Source organism: Lissotriton helveticus, chromosome 3_1, assembly GCF_964261635.1.
Source record: "Lissotriton helveticus chromosome 3_1, aLisHel1.1, whole genome shotgun sequence".
Taxonomy (NCBI): Eukaryota; Metazoa; Chordata; class Amphibia; order Caudata; family Salamandridae; genus Lissotriton; species Lissotriton helveticus.
This window is the reverse complement of record NC_136061.1, coordinates 376,493,803-376,506,899: the sequence shown is the minus strand read 5'-3', so window position 1 is coordinate 376,506,899 and position 13,097 is coordinate 376,493,803. Positions and strand designations below refer to the sequence as shown.

At 40.9% G+C, this 13,097-nt stretch overlaps 1 protein-coding gene across 1 annotated transcript in view; it reads right to left on the bottom strand.

The window, feature by feature from the left end:
- Nucleotides 1–13,097, bottom strand: part of BLTP2 (bridge-like lipid transfer protein family member 2) — a 748,021-nt gene that overhangs the window by 24,105 nt on the left and 710,819 nt on the right. The gene's annotated exons all lie outside the window — the stretch shown is intronic.

Here is a 13,097-nt window from a genome sequence, read left to right as displayed (position 1 = left end):
ACGCAAGAGGGAGCCGGTAAGGCTCCAAAGAGTTGGAGCATGACCTTACAGAACCAAATCTAGTTTGGAGTGGCAGACGGCCCGGAAACTCGGGTTGTACCGGCACAAGCTACAAGATTGGCTCCAAGTTTGAAGTAGTGAGATTGAGATCTATGGTGCCGCCTTTGTGCCTTTTCAGGTGCCTGTGTGTTGCAGGAAAGGACCAAGACTCACTTATATTTTAAGTGTTTTTATCTTCAAAAATTTGGATCAAGAAGAAGAACAACCCCTGAAATGACTTTGACGACTTCTAGATCTCAAACGGGACCAGGACCAAACTTCTGAATTGGACCAGTCTTGTTGCGGACTCTTCTGGTGCTTGGCAATGAGGCACAGTCATTCCAGGAACCACTGGCAAATTTGGTGAGGATGTGGCACATATTCATAAATGGTTGTGTAGTTCGGTAGTGATGGCCCAATTAATCCAATTTTTGTAATAGGACCAACGGAGGGCACGGAGTTAGTATTTTAAAAGAAGCACAAGCCCTCACCAACCAAAAGGTGGCATGCTTCTTCACTGTGTTGTGCTCCTCCTTGGGTCTGGTGCTGCAATGCCTGACACAATCGTCAAGAGGCCTCTTTGATTGAGATTTATTTCTTTGCCTCTCCCTTGAAGTCTGGATTCCCAGACCCAAACCCTCAGAATTTTTGTAGAGAAAAAGAAATCTGTGAAAGGTAAACTGGCCAAAAGAAATTATCATTTAAAAACCACACCCAAATTAAATAGGCCTTTGTTAAAATTAAATAGAGTGAGAACCCATGGGAAGATAATGTTCCCGGAGGTCAAAGAAAAATGGTCAACATGTTGCTTGCCTACTTTGCCCTCTACAAGATCAATGGCCATTTGTCTGGATAGAAACATTCATTCGTAATCTACATAAATGGGTTACCTAATAGAAAGGTGATTGAAGCCTACCTAAATTGACCGAAAAATGGTGTCCTAATATACAAATCCATTTTATTGGTATCCACTTACTTCACAATATGGGAGATAACGTTCTATTGACATGTAAGACTCAAATCCTGAAGTAATCAGTCCCTTTGGAAACCCACGGGACGAGAACTTCTAAATTTTTAATTTGCCAAAAATGAAGTCCCTGTGATTTGCCTACTCATGTCCATGGTCCCCATTTATGGATATGCATTGTTAGAGAGGGGAGAGGATGTGTGCTGAACCAGAAACCCTCTCTTTTCGTCTTTTTATGTAAATGATCTGTCACATTTGTTTGTGACAGTTGTTTAAGGAGATGAAATGCTTATTGCACTCTCCCAAAACTTTTTTTTTCTTCAGATGGAGGTAAGTGTCTCACATAGATGAGAAGTAGCTCGGATCCGCCCGCATAAGGTGGCACGGAAAGAAAGGAACTGATGTATGTTAGTACGCGGGATTGGCACCAATAAAGGCTCATGTCATTTGTGGTATGTTGTGCCTTATATTATCTCCTTGCTTGCTGCTCAGCCAGTATGTATGTGATGTCTGTGTGGAATGCTGAATGTTGGATGACAGAGTGAATAGAATGTTAGTGTGCCTGGTGTGGATGTAGAATGACAGTTGATGAGAGAGGGCTGAGCAGTGACCATCCTGCTCCTGGTGGGGTTTTCCTCCTGTACATCTTTCTTGAAATAAAGAGCTTCAAGAATCTACTTGACCATTCATCATTTCATTCACTACATTTTGGCGACGATTGAAGAACTCACAGCGTGCTACATCCTATTTACAAGGTACCTTCAAGCAATAATACCCTAAAGAGAAGAATTCAATTAAGGTAAAGGACTTTTACACTTCTAAACTTTTGTTATGCTACCTGGCACTTCGAAACCCCACCAGTGACCCCGCAATCGGTCGCCCTAAACTCTCTTACAAGTGCCAGATCTAGCTCTAGGTCATAAACCCAATTGTTTGACCTTTCAATTCAAATACTGTTAAGAAGAATGCCTAACAAGTAAATTTCACATGGCTAAATTAAAGTCAAGTACTGTTAAGACACTCAGAGACTCACTTCCTGCCAAAAAAAAGGGAAAAATGAGTGGCTTACTTTTAAAATTCAGATGTGAGGAAGTCTGAGAGGAAGAAATTGTGTCCTATAAGGAAAGTACAATTTGCTGTAAACCTTTGACCTAACAAGTAAATTTCACAAGGCGGTCAAGATTATTTACACAGCTAATAACAGCTAACTGGACTAATTCAAACTAATACTTTAACAAAAACTTACAGTACCTTTAACTGAAAACGTGTGTTTTACTTAGCTAAAACCAGTAACGTGAAAGAACTGATTTACTAAAGAAGGCTTGTCATTTATTTGGCAAAATACGTTTCTGAGACATTTAAAACGTCGTGTGATGCAAACTACCTGCTGTTGACATTGAGACCAACTGCCTCTTGGAGCCCGTTTTCAGTTGGTGAGGAGTTATGGCAGCTGACGTCTTTCCTCTGATGCAGCATTACGCTGGTGAGCAGCAGCGCTCCGTTAGCCACCCGGAGCAACGTGAGGTACGTGTCACCAGCAACGTAAGGAGCGCGTCTCCATCTTCAGCATACCAACGCTGACAGTTATTCATAAGCGCTACTATACGTGTGACCATCAGTTGCCTGTAAACCTGAAGTGCAGTCCTTCCAGTAGAATTGAACTCGGAGGCAGGTAATCGAGCCTCGGTGTTTAATCAATTTCAACTGAGCACAGTGTTAAGTTCTGGAGTGCAAGCACTGTCATTTGCTTTCAGACGTCATTGTTGACAGTGCACAAAAACAGTGTCTGAAGGAAGCGCGATCTGCAGCTCAAGACATTTATTTAAAAACACACACACTCTGTGCGCATAGAAGGTGAAAGGCAGAACGCACAGAGATTACAGTGTAATAGTTTGTTCTGTGACTTCATGCTATTTGATTGATTTTCAAATGTTTTAGTTAGAGTCCTACTGCCATCTTCTGGATTTAGGTGGAACTTATCTTGTTTTCACTCCTTGAATGTCCATGTTACATGGGGCTCATATTCTTATCTGCTTATAGGTAATGCTTTAAGGATTTCAGCGAATATGACTGTAAGGCTTTAGTTATTGATACACCTATTTGATTATTGATTGTTTATGTTTGTTTATACAAGTTTTTAAGTAAGTTTGTTTGTTTTGATGATTTATACAGCTTTTCGAATAAGTCTGTATTACGTTTACGCTTCATACAATAATTTAAATAAATTCGTATTATGTTTATGCTTCATACAGTAATCCTAGTCTGTATTTCTTCCAATACCTTATACAGCGATTCAAATGAGTCTGTTTTACGTTCATACAGCAATTTTAGTAAGTCTGTGTTTCTTTCTATGCTTGGTACAGCAATTCGTGTGAATCTGTATTACTTTCAATGCCTTATACAGCGGTAAATTTGTATTACCTTGATGATTTAATTAATTGATTATTACTTACAATAGTACAGATTTTGTGGCGCAAATTTAGGTGCATGTTATCCTGTAGCGTTGTTCAGAGCTGGTCTCTTTACATTTTCAGTGTGGGGTGTGCGCGCGCCCTTTTCACTGTTTTTACCCTACGTAATCTTTGTACTGTGCCTTCTTTGCAGTGGTTATTCTATACATACATTGGTACTATTGCATTTTACAATTTCAATGTTCCCAAGGGAAGGGGATGCGTTTAGCTATATTTGCCTAGGTTGCGTTTAGCTATATTTGCTTAGATTGCGTTTAGCTATATTTGCTTAGGTTGTGTTTACCTATAGTTGCTAAGTCTATTTTATTCTGGTCTTACTTTGTAAATACTTATATATTGCAAGTTTTATCTTTTGCTTCCTCTCGTATTGCTATGTATTATATTATTGTGTTTAATTTCCGTTGAAGAAAAAGGGATATGTTGTGCCTTATATTATCTCCTTGCTTGCTGCTCAGCCAGTATGTATGTGATGTCTGTGTGGAATGCTGAATGTTGGATGACAGAGTGAATAGAATGTTAGTGTGCCTGGTGTGGATGTAGAATGACAGTTGATGAGAGAGGGCTGAGCAGTGACCATCCTGCTCCTGGTGGGGTTTTCCTCCTGTACATCTTTCTTGAAATAAAGAGCTTCAAGAATCTACTTGACCATTCATCATTTCATTCACTACATGGAGCAGAACAGCTTCAGTGAAGAGCAGCATGGCGCCACCTACCAGTGCGCAGAGGTACTACTGAAAAGTGTCCAGGTCCATACTGAAGCCTGGGGATTATTCGAAAGGTGAGAAATCTGCAGTTACCATCTTCTATCAGAACCAATCCTACTTATGGCTGGAGCAGAGCTTGTGATTAATGTTAAAGGTGAACACACTGTCCAAGCTCCCTGGGCAGTAGCTTGTGTAATCATACTTCCATGTTCTTTCATGTACTATTGAATGTTGCATGCATTACAGGCCTGACTGAAAGTAAATCTGAATGTATTAAATGTGTAGTAAATGCATATAATGGTTGTAGGGTCTACACAAGCAGATTAACTGTTTAAATGGTATGTGTTTAGTTCCTATGTTTTCAGTTTAGTAACGCCATGTTTTCTGACACCAATGCAATTAGCAGCAGAGGGAGGGAAATCTTTCTTATTCTCTGGTTTTGTAACTGTCCATGCATATGAAAAATGAGACGGTAGAGACCAGTCTTGGAAGGATGCCTCTACAGAGGGGAATTGCTTGCTATCTTTCAAGCAAAGTAGAAGCCAAGCACAAGTGATCTCTCGCCACTCTACAAGACATTATTAGTGGTATAGATATATAAGATACCGATGCATGGGCGGGGTCAGACACATGGAACAGATGCTGAAGGGAGGATGCTGAAGTGCTGAATTCCAACTGCTGACTTGATGACAGCATTAGGTATGCAGAGAAGCAATTCAGGACATAGCATATTTAACGCTTGTAGACCAACGCAATCATGTCAATTGGATGGCTGATGACATGTAGATACTTTAGGTAGTAAATATACTAATATTATAGGGATGTGTGATGAAATGTGTTGAGGGGCTTTCTAATATTCAATCTGATGTGCATGTTATCTGATGAGTTGTTTATAATAATAATGATTATTCTGATACTGATATTCTGATACATATGCTTTCTAAATTAATACTGCAAAATAAATAATTATATAATAGTAAAACACCAACCATTGTGTGTTCATGCTGACTTTGTGGTGCAAGTTCAGGGCGCCATTTATCATCACCTGCAGAGGAAAGTTTTTTGCACATGTACGTCTGATTCCTAACACTCTCTTGTCTAACAGATCATAACTCACTAGAAGGTGAGAGACACCTGCCATTTCGTCTTTTCCAACTAAAGGTATATTTTTCCTTTTGGAGTTACATGGATGTATAGTGTGTGAGCCAAATAATATTGGGGTTAACACAACAATAGAGTGGCAGTTGAGTAGGGGGCGGGGGGCCTAACTTGCAGATTTGGTGCGGTATTTGACGTTTTGTATGTTTGAATCAGGTTCAAGGGCATCTTGCTCAAAATATAGTTTGGCTTTGTATTAATTAACAACCCATAATATTCTTAAAGTTCTGGTTCAATGATGATGGAATGGTCTTCAATAATACTATCAGGGATTATTATAAAGTTGAACAGGGCCTGTGCATAAATACTGAATTCTGAACTACACGTTTAACCGGACATCTTTTTAGACGGTGACTTTTTACATGCTTTGCACGTATAAGATAGCATACCTAGAAAGTATTCTGCTTGCAGAACATTTCTTGGTGAGTATTTTATTATGACATAGTAAACTATATGCAAAACTAAGGAACACGGAGGACGTTGCCCTTGATTTCGTTGTTTGGTTGGAGACAGGTCTGAATAAGAAAGGCAATCATATCAGCATTGCATCTCTGACACAGTGCGATTGGAACAGGGCTTTGATTATATAAACTACCTCCAAGCTAAATGTACCAGAAGAGCATTTCTATGGATAATCCTGGAATGCTTTGCCTGTGACTGAAATGCAGCCCTGATGACACCAATCTCTATTCTGTGATGGACGGCAGCCTGTTCTGCAACAGACTGGCTTCCTGATACATCTTACACAGGTACGGGGAGTTGGGTTGTCCCAAGAGATCTGGCAGAGGCTACTCTCCCTATGTTCTCGATAGTGTAGGTAGTAGTATAAGTATATGCATAATCATATAATCAGATATTGTTGATGCACAAGTGACGACCCTAACGCGAGACATTGGGGGGAGGGGTTAAAAAAACTCAAATGCAGACAGCGGACCTCTTCATACGTCGCACACAGCAAATGTTAAATGAACCGTTTTTCCTGACTATGCGTATTGCCGCCCGGCCTCCGGGATGTGGGCTGAATGGCTGTGTTCGAAAAATTGAAGTACACACAAGGGGATGGGGGGTCCCACGCTGATGACATGATATCTGATTAAGTTGTGATGCCTTTGGTTCTGCAATAAAAAAGGTTTGACCAAAAAAAAATCAGATATTGTTGTCCTAATGGTTGAACTGTCTATCTTTTCCACCATTCTTGTAATGCTGATTATAATGCTTTGTTTCCTTCTGCTAATAATTGCAGCTCATTTTTTTTACACTATAATAAAACTGCTTCAAGAAATGTTTGAAACGCCAACTTGTACATTTCTTGTGACTCCCTTTGGGCATGCCCAAGTAATAATGAAAGGGTAGATCTGTTTCCACGAGTTCCTCCGAGAATTATAGTGGTGGTTTTCTGAGGTTACAGATACCATATTGTATCCTGCAAGGTTGAGGGTCCAGATGGTGCACTGTGAGCTAGCTAGGAATTGGGCCCCAATATTCTGATTATATGAGTGGCCTCAATCCCCATTTTCTAACATTTATGTTGTTGAGATACACAGTCCTACTTGATTTGTAGGAACCAAACGACAGGATTGTGGATTTATTTATTTATTTTTAGAGTTTTCTATAGCGCTAGCCAGACCCAAGGTAGGGTATCAGAGCACTTTACATAATGAACACAATATTATATATCACATATAGTGCACACATGGCATACAAACAACCATGTCATAAAAGTGATCGACACAGCATAACTTAGTTCAGAGAAAAAGCAGAAATGAAAGTAATTCTGAGCGATAAAAGACAGTTCGAGACTGTGCGAGTCTTAGCTTCTAAATATCTGTGGATGGCGAGTATAGTCAAGTTATGAGGTTGTGAGTTAGAATGGTGATTGTCCAGATTTAAGTGAGGAATTTGTTCATCAAGAATAGTTTTGCTTCCTTTTTGAAGAGAGGTATTGGGACGATTTTTCTGATGGTTCTAGTCAGACAGTCTCCCACCAAACAGGTACCTTTTGTTATTCTTCAGCCTGCATCTGTTGGAGCTGATCACAGTAGGTAGTGATGGAAACACACACATTTTCTTTCTTCAAGAGGTATAAGTACCCATTACCTTGGATACATTATTTGTCTAGGAAATGTTTTTTTGCACGCCAAAGGATTACCTGAACAAACCTATCTGATTGAGTGATGTGATAGAAAAGGATCACAAAAAGCACAATCACAACCCACTTAACAATCAAGCACATCACCTGCCAGGTGATGGAAGATGTACCTTTCCTGTACAGGAAACATACTTTTTACATCCGAAAAGATTAAAGTGGAAGCAGGGCACACAGGGCTACTGTGTCAAGAACTGGCCATAAAAGGCTGCAGGTAGTTTCTGACAAGGGACTTGTAATATGAAGCTAACTTGGGAAGCGAAGCTGTACAGCAAGGTAATATTTGCTAAGTGAAAATTTGGTGAATACCAGAAATAAATTCTCATCAGGTTAGGACGAGAAACATTGTGAAGCCTGGGACCATCATACTAAGCTGAAAAAACTTGGAGATACAAAGCGCAAGCCTGGAGACCAAACACGTTTGCTGGGGTCTCTTAAGTCTGAAGTAAGGAGATGACGGATGAGTATGCCATAAGATTTCACATTTCTATGGTTCTCAAGAACCTCAAATGTTTTTTAATTCTGTAACAATCTCGCCTTTCAAGAATACAGTCAAAGAACAGTGAGATGTCTTTATATGAGCTGCAATGCGTGCTAGCATATACCTTCTCACTTCCACATTAAAAAGACCTAAGGATTTTGGCTTTAGATGATTTTGTCATTGCCTTCTCAACAAATAGAGGCCTTTTAGAAACATTATGGGCAATGCACATTTTGCTACTCATAAAACTCCTAACTTCAAACAGTATGACACTTCTGTGAGGACTGTGATATGTGCAAATCCCTCCACATTGCTTATCAGACTAAAGATAAAAGTAATCTGTAATCAGAACAGTCACTGGGGCTCTTGTTGTGCACCTATTTTGCGAAATCACAGTTATACGCAGGTCAGAGAGGATGCATCAGGTTTCGACACACTAAAGTGCTTGGGCTAATTTCTATCTTTCCATACACTAGGGTTTTTGTTTTGGGCTCACAAGGGATGAAATGCAATTTTTAACTTTGCAAGTGCCCTGTTACTAGCACGTGGTTTCTCAGCTTTACTGCTCAGGGAATCTACTTGAGTCGATTTTCTGCGCTAAAAGGTTACTTAAGTATGTGTTCTCTATGGTGAAGGGGGACTACTAATGCCAGGTTGTAAAAGTACACCCACCAGGACCCCAGTTGACTTTACCAATCTCATTTTATATTATCTTCTCACCAATCACTAGTCTAGATTCATATCTATGTAGCTAGAGGGGAGCTTAATTAAAACAGAAATTAAAATTTAAAAGCAAGCAGTCAAGATTAATAACAATTCCCAAGTAGCATTTGTGGTTGATGGCAAGAATGTCAAATGTGGTCATTTAGAGCCAGAGGAAAGTGTGGAGTGCAAAGGGCAATATCAGAATGCCCCAAGGTTTCTTCCAGTTACCAATACCTAGCTTTCAGCTAAGTCCATCTGTACAATGGCAATATAAGAAGAGACTTGTGAATGCTTCAACAGCTCTTAGTGAGTTATCTCTGTGAGTGTGTTGTTAGACCCTGCAAGGTGATCCGATTTGACCCCCTGGACGCCGACTCATGTTCTTTAGCTATTTCTTAATGCTGAGCTGTGTGCAATGGGGTTAAAATAATGTTAATAAACTTCCCAGCCCTTGCAAGAACTTGAGCGGAATTGTTGCTGAAACACAAATCAGATGCTTCCCTGCAATGCCTCAGCAGCTTTTACCGATAAACTGGGAACAATAGGCGACAACGGTCCTGAGCAAATTGGGGACAACAGCATAGCAGATGTAGCCAAGACTCATCTGGGTAATTACAAAGCCTATAAGTTAGCTGTCCATTCCTCCGAGCCCAAAGCTGATTAAAGTCGTAGATTGGAAGGGCTTAAAGCCTCATATAAATAATTTTATTAAGAGTCTGTGGTTGAAGGGAATAATTAAAATATGGTTGGTGTTTCACCTTGATATACGAGGCTTCCAGGACTGTGAAGAGTGGGTTTTTAGAAAGCCGAGAAATGTCTCTTTCAAATGACACTGAGATAATTTGGCTTTCTATAGTTTTTTTCCACTTTGACACAGGAACGGTTGGATTAGAGAGGTTTGTTGTTTCAATCTTCAATGTGGAGATGGGCAAATGCAGCTGTCTGTACCAGCGGGAGAGTTCGTCCATGAATTTAGATTGAAGTTGTTCTTTCAGGAAATGAGCTGAGGCATGCAGGGTATAGATGTAACATGTCATTAAGTCGCCTAAGCAGTGAAGGTCTGCACTTGCAAGACCCAACTCGAGCTTCATCCTGGCCCTCATTCAGACCCCCCAGGATATAGCGGCATGGATTAGCAAATTTAGCGGCACAAAAATGGAAATTTAGCGGCACAAATATGGAAATTTAGCGGCAATTTAGCGGCATTTTATGTGGCCATTTTTCCTACAACAAACACAGATATCATCGTTTTTTTAGTTATTTAACAACATGAAGCTATGTATATTTGGTTTCTTTACAATGAAAGCCCTGATAAAGTAAACTCTGACTCCCTTCAACGTGCAGTACCGACCGCTACTGTTATTAAGAATAGATTTTTTTATATATCACAATGATCAAGATTTAAAATATGAATGTAATAAAAAGCAGTGCTCTTATGCAAATCTAGATTTTATCTACAACAGAGCTCAGAGTGAGACTGCTACTATTCAGAACAGAGCATTGAGTGACTCTGGTTATTACTGGCACCAGAGCTCTGAATGACAGCCATCTCACTGTGTCTGGGTATTATGAATAGCAGATATTTATGTGATTCCCGATCATTTTAACAGTCACTGCACTATCTATGGGCCTTTATATATAGCTATGATTGCATTATGTATAATCAAGAATAAAAACGTTTTAATTATAAAATACAGAAAGGACAATTCGCACATTGTTAGACACACCAACCAGACATGTAAAAAGAGACCATCATCAGTTGTGAAAATCATTATGCCCTGGCTGGGCTCAGAAGTGCCAGAGGTTGTTGCTGTGTCTGGTGATTGATTATCACCAAGACACACTTTTAATTGAGAATGTGATTTCTCTAAATGTCCATACACCACCAAACACCTTTTACCCCAATTTACGTACATATTTAGGCACATGTGCTTCTGAATACATTGCTGGAAATGTTTTTGCCACAACTATCTGTGAATATCACATCATCGTTATCCACTTCCAGTTCCTAAAGATTCAAACACTTGTGCTTAAATGTTCCCCTCCCCCTCCCCCCAAAGACTGACGCTTGCTCATTCAGTAAATGATAGGGATTTTTAAAATTCCTGTCATTTTAGTGAACTGACACCACAGGCCAGCATCCCCGCTCTGAGAACTGACACCACAGGCCAGCACCCTCCCTCTGACAAGGTGGTCAGCACCACTGCTTATGTGGTGACCTGTAGTGAGACCCCTTAAGAATGGACGGAGCCAGTAAAACGCGAGACTGCCTATCATCTCATTGATCTAAATATGTGCTTGCCTTTAATTTTGTTGCAACATCTGTGGTGAAGTTCTGCCCTCAAGTGGCTGAGTAGCAGATGCACGCCATAGATTTGTCCAATATAAACTCTCCTTCGTCTATTTGATGCCGGAAATGTAGCTAATGTTACCTCTCGAGAAACCAGTCCTGGGATGGGCGATCCTGGTTGTTTGGTTCTCTGCTCTCAAGCCCGCACGCGCCGCCTTCTTGTTACTCAGATCTCCCAGGATATAGCGGCTTTTATAAAAATGCCGCGATTTCTACAAAAGTCCCGATTTCGCGGGCACTTAAGTAAAAATCGCGGCATTTTTACAAATGTGCCGATTTCGCGGCAAATCGCGAAATAGCGAAATCCTGGAGGGTCTGCTCATGGAATGCTGGGGAATGGAAAATATTTTCTAGTGGGCCATTGTTTGATAATTCGCAAGGAATAGGTCCATTTTGCCTGGAAAAGCCAGGTGGCCGTAAGACAATGCTGGGGCAATTTAGAGTGTAAGACCCTTAAAATTGGCTTGGCGGAGGGGCTGTGCAATTACTGATTCAGGCGCCTCGGGCTATGTATAACCCCAGCTCCCTTGGACCGAAGATGTTTAAGATGGACCACTTGATATGCCCTTTCATTGAACCAGACTCCTAAATAATTGTAGCTAGTGCAGGTGGTTATTTGTGACCCGCCTACTCTCCAAGACAAGATTTTATTTCTTTGATGTCTCCCAAAAATCATGACTTTAGTTTTTGACTCATTCATCAAGAGTTTGTTCCTTATATTGTACATGTTAAGGTCAGTGAGCGCTCTCTCTAGTGTCGTTCTTGTATGATCCATAATGACAAGGTCATCGGCGTATTGCATGATCTGGAGCCACACACCGCCCAATTTTGGGGCAACCAAGGTTGCACCAGCCAGTGTTTTGGCAAGTCAGCAGTATAGAGATTGAAAAGAAGCGGGGCTAATACGCAGCCTTGTTTTAAACCACTTTCTGTTGGGATTTTTACAGATACTGTTGTGGCGCTGGCTTTAATCCTCACCTAGGTCTTCGAATGTAGTGACATCAGTGCAGAGAGAAGTGTGGAGAGTATCCCCCAAGAATTTAGCTTATTCCATAACACTCCTGGATTGACTGTCAAACGCTGCACTAAAATCCACAAAGCAGCAAAATAGGGGTGGATTGTTACCCAGAGTGGCCTTCCATGACAAATAGGCCAGCGATGTTATATTGTCAGTTGTGGAGCAACCCGATCTGAAGCCTGACTGGGTGCGCTGGAGAATACTATTTTCTGTAACCCAATTTTCTAGTTCAGCCAGCAGGACACGAGCGTAGGCCTTGGCTTCAATGTCCAATAATGCTATTCGTCTGTAATTGGCCGAAGCGGTTGCCCTTTTTGTAAATTGGATGTAATATTGAGCCCTAGTCCAAGTAGATGGAATTGTGGCTGTAAGAAAGGCTTGCTTAAAGAGCGGCATGAGGAGTTCTTCCCAAAAGGCTCAATTCGATTTAAAGACTGCAGCAGGTATTTCATTGGGCCCTGGGGCGCCGTCGTTGCTCATGTGACTAATGATTTTAATTACTTCGGCTTCTAGAATATCTGGGGCCTGGGTGTTTTCGTAATTTAGTGTCTGGGAAGATTGGAAGACTAGCGGCTCTCCTGTCCCGCCGTTGTAGAGCTGTATAATATGATTCATCCAGACATTCCCGGGTACCCCTTTCTCCTTAAACTGGCCGTTGTTGCTGACTTGATTTATATATTTCCAAAATGGAGCTGGATTTTTTTCCTTAAGAAGGGAGAAAATTGAGCCACGCCTCTTCTATTCGTTTAGTACGTTTCTCCCATGCATATTTCTTATAGGCAGCTCAAAGAGATCCAGTGGCAGCGCCCGGCAATGCTTTGTCCCCTCCTTGTTTTGGTTTTGGGGCCTTTTGAAGCTTCCATTTGCTTTCCAGCGTTTCCTTATTCCGGTCCCGGTTTAGCTGGTTTGGCCCCTGCTTTTGACGAGCATATGATATTCCACCTAGAGCCAGATGCAGGTCCGTGAGGATGGGCCAGTAGTCTAGCAGGGCCTGCGGGCTGAATGAAGTTTTTAATTGTTCATTTTTAGTTGTCCATACAGACAATTTGGTGCCGAGA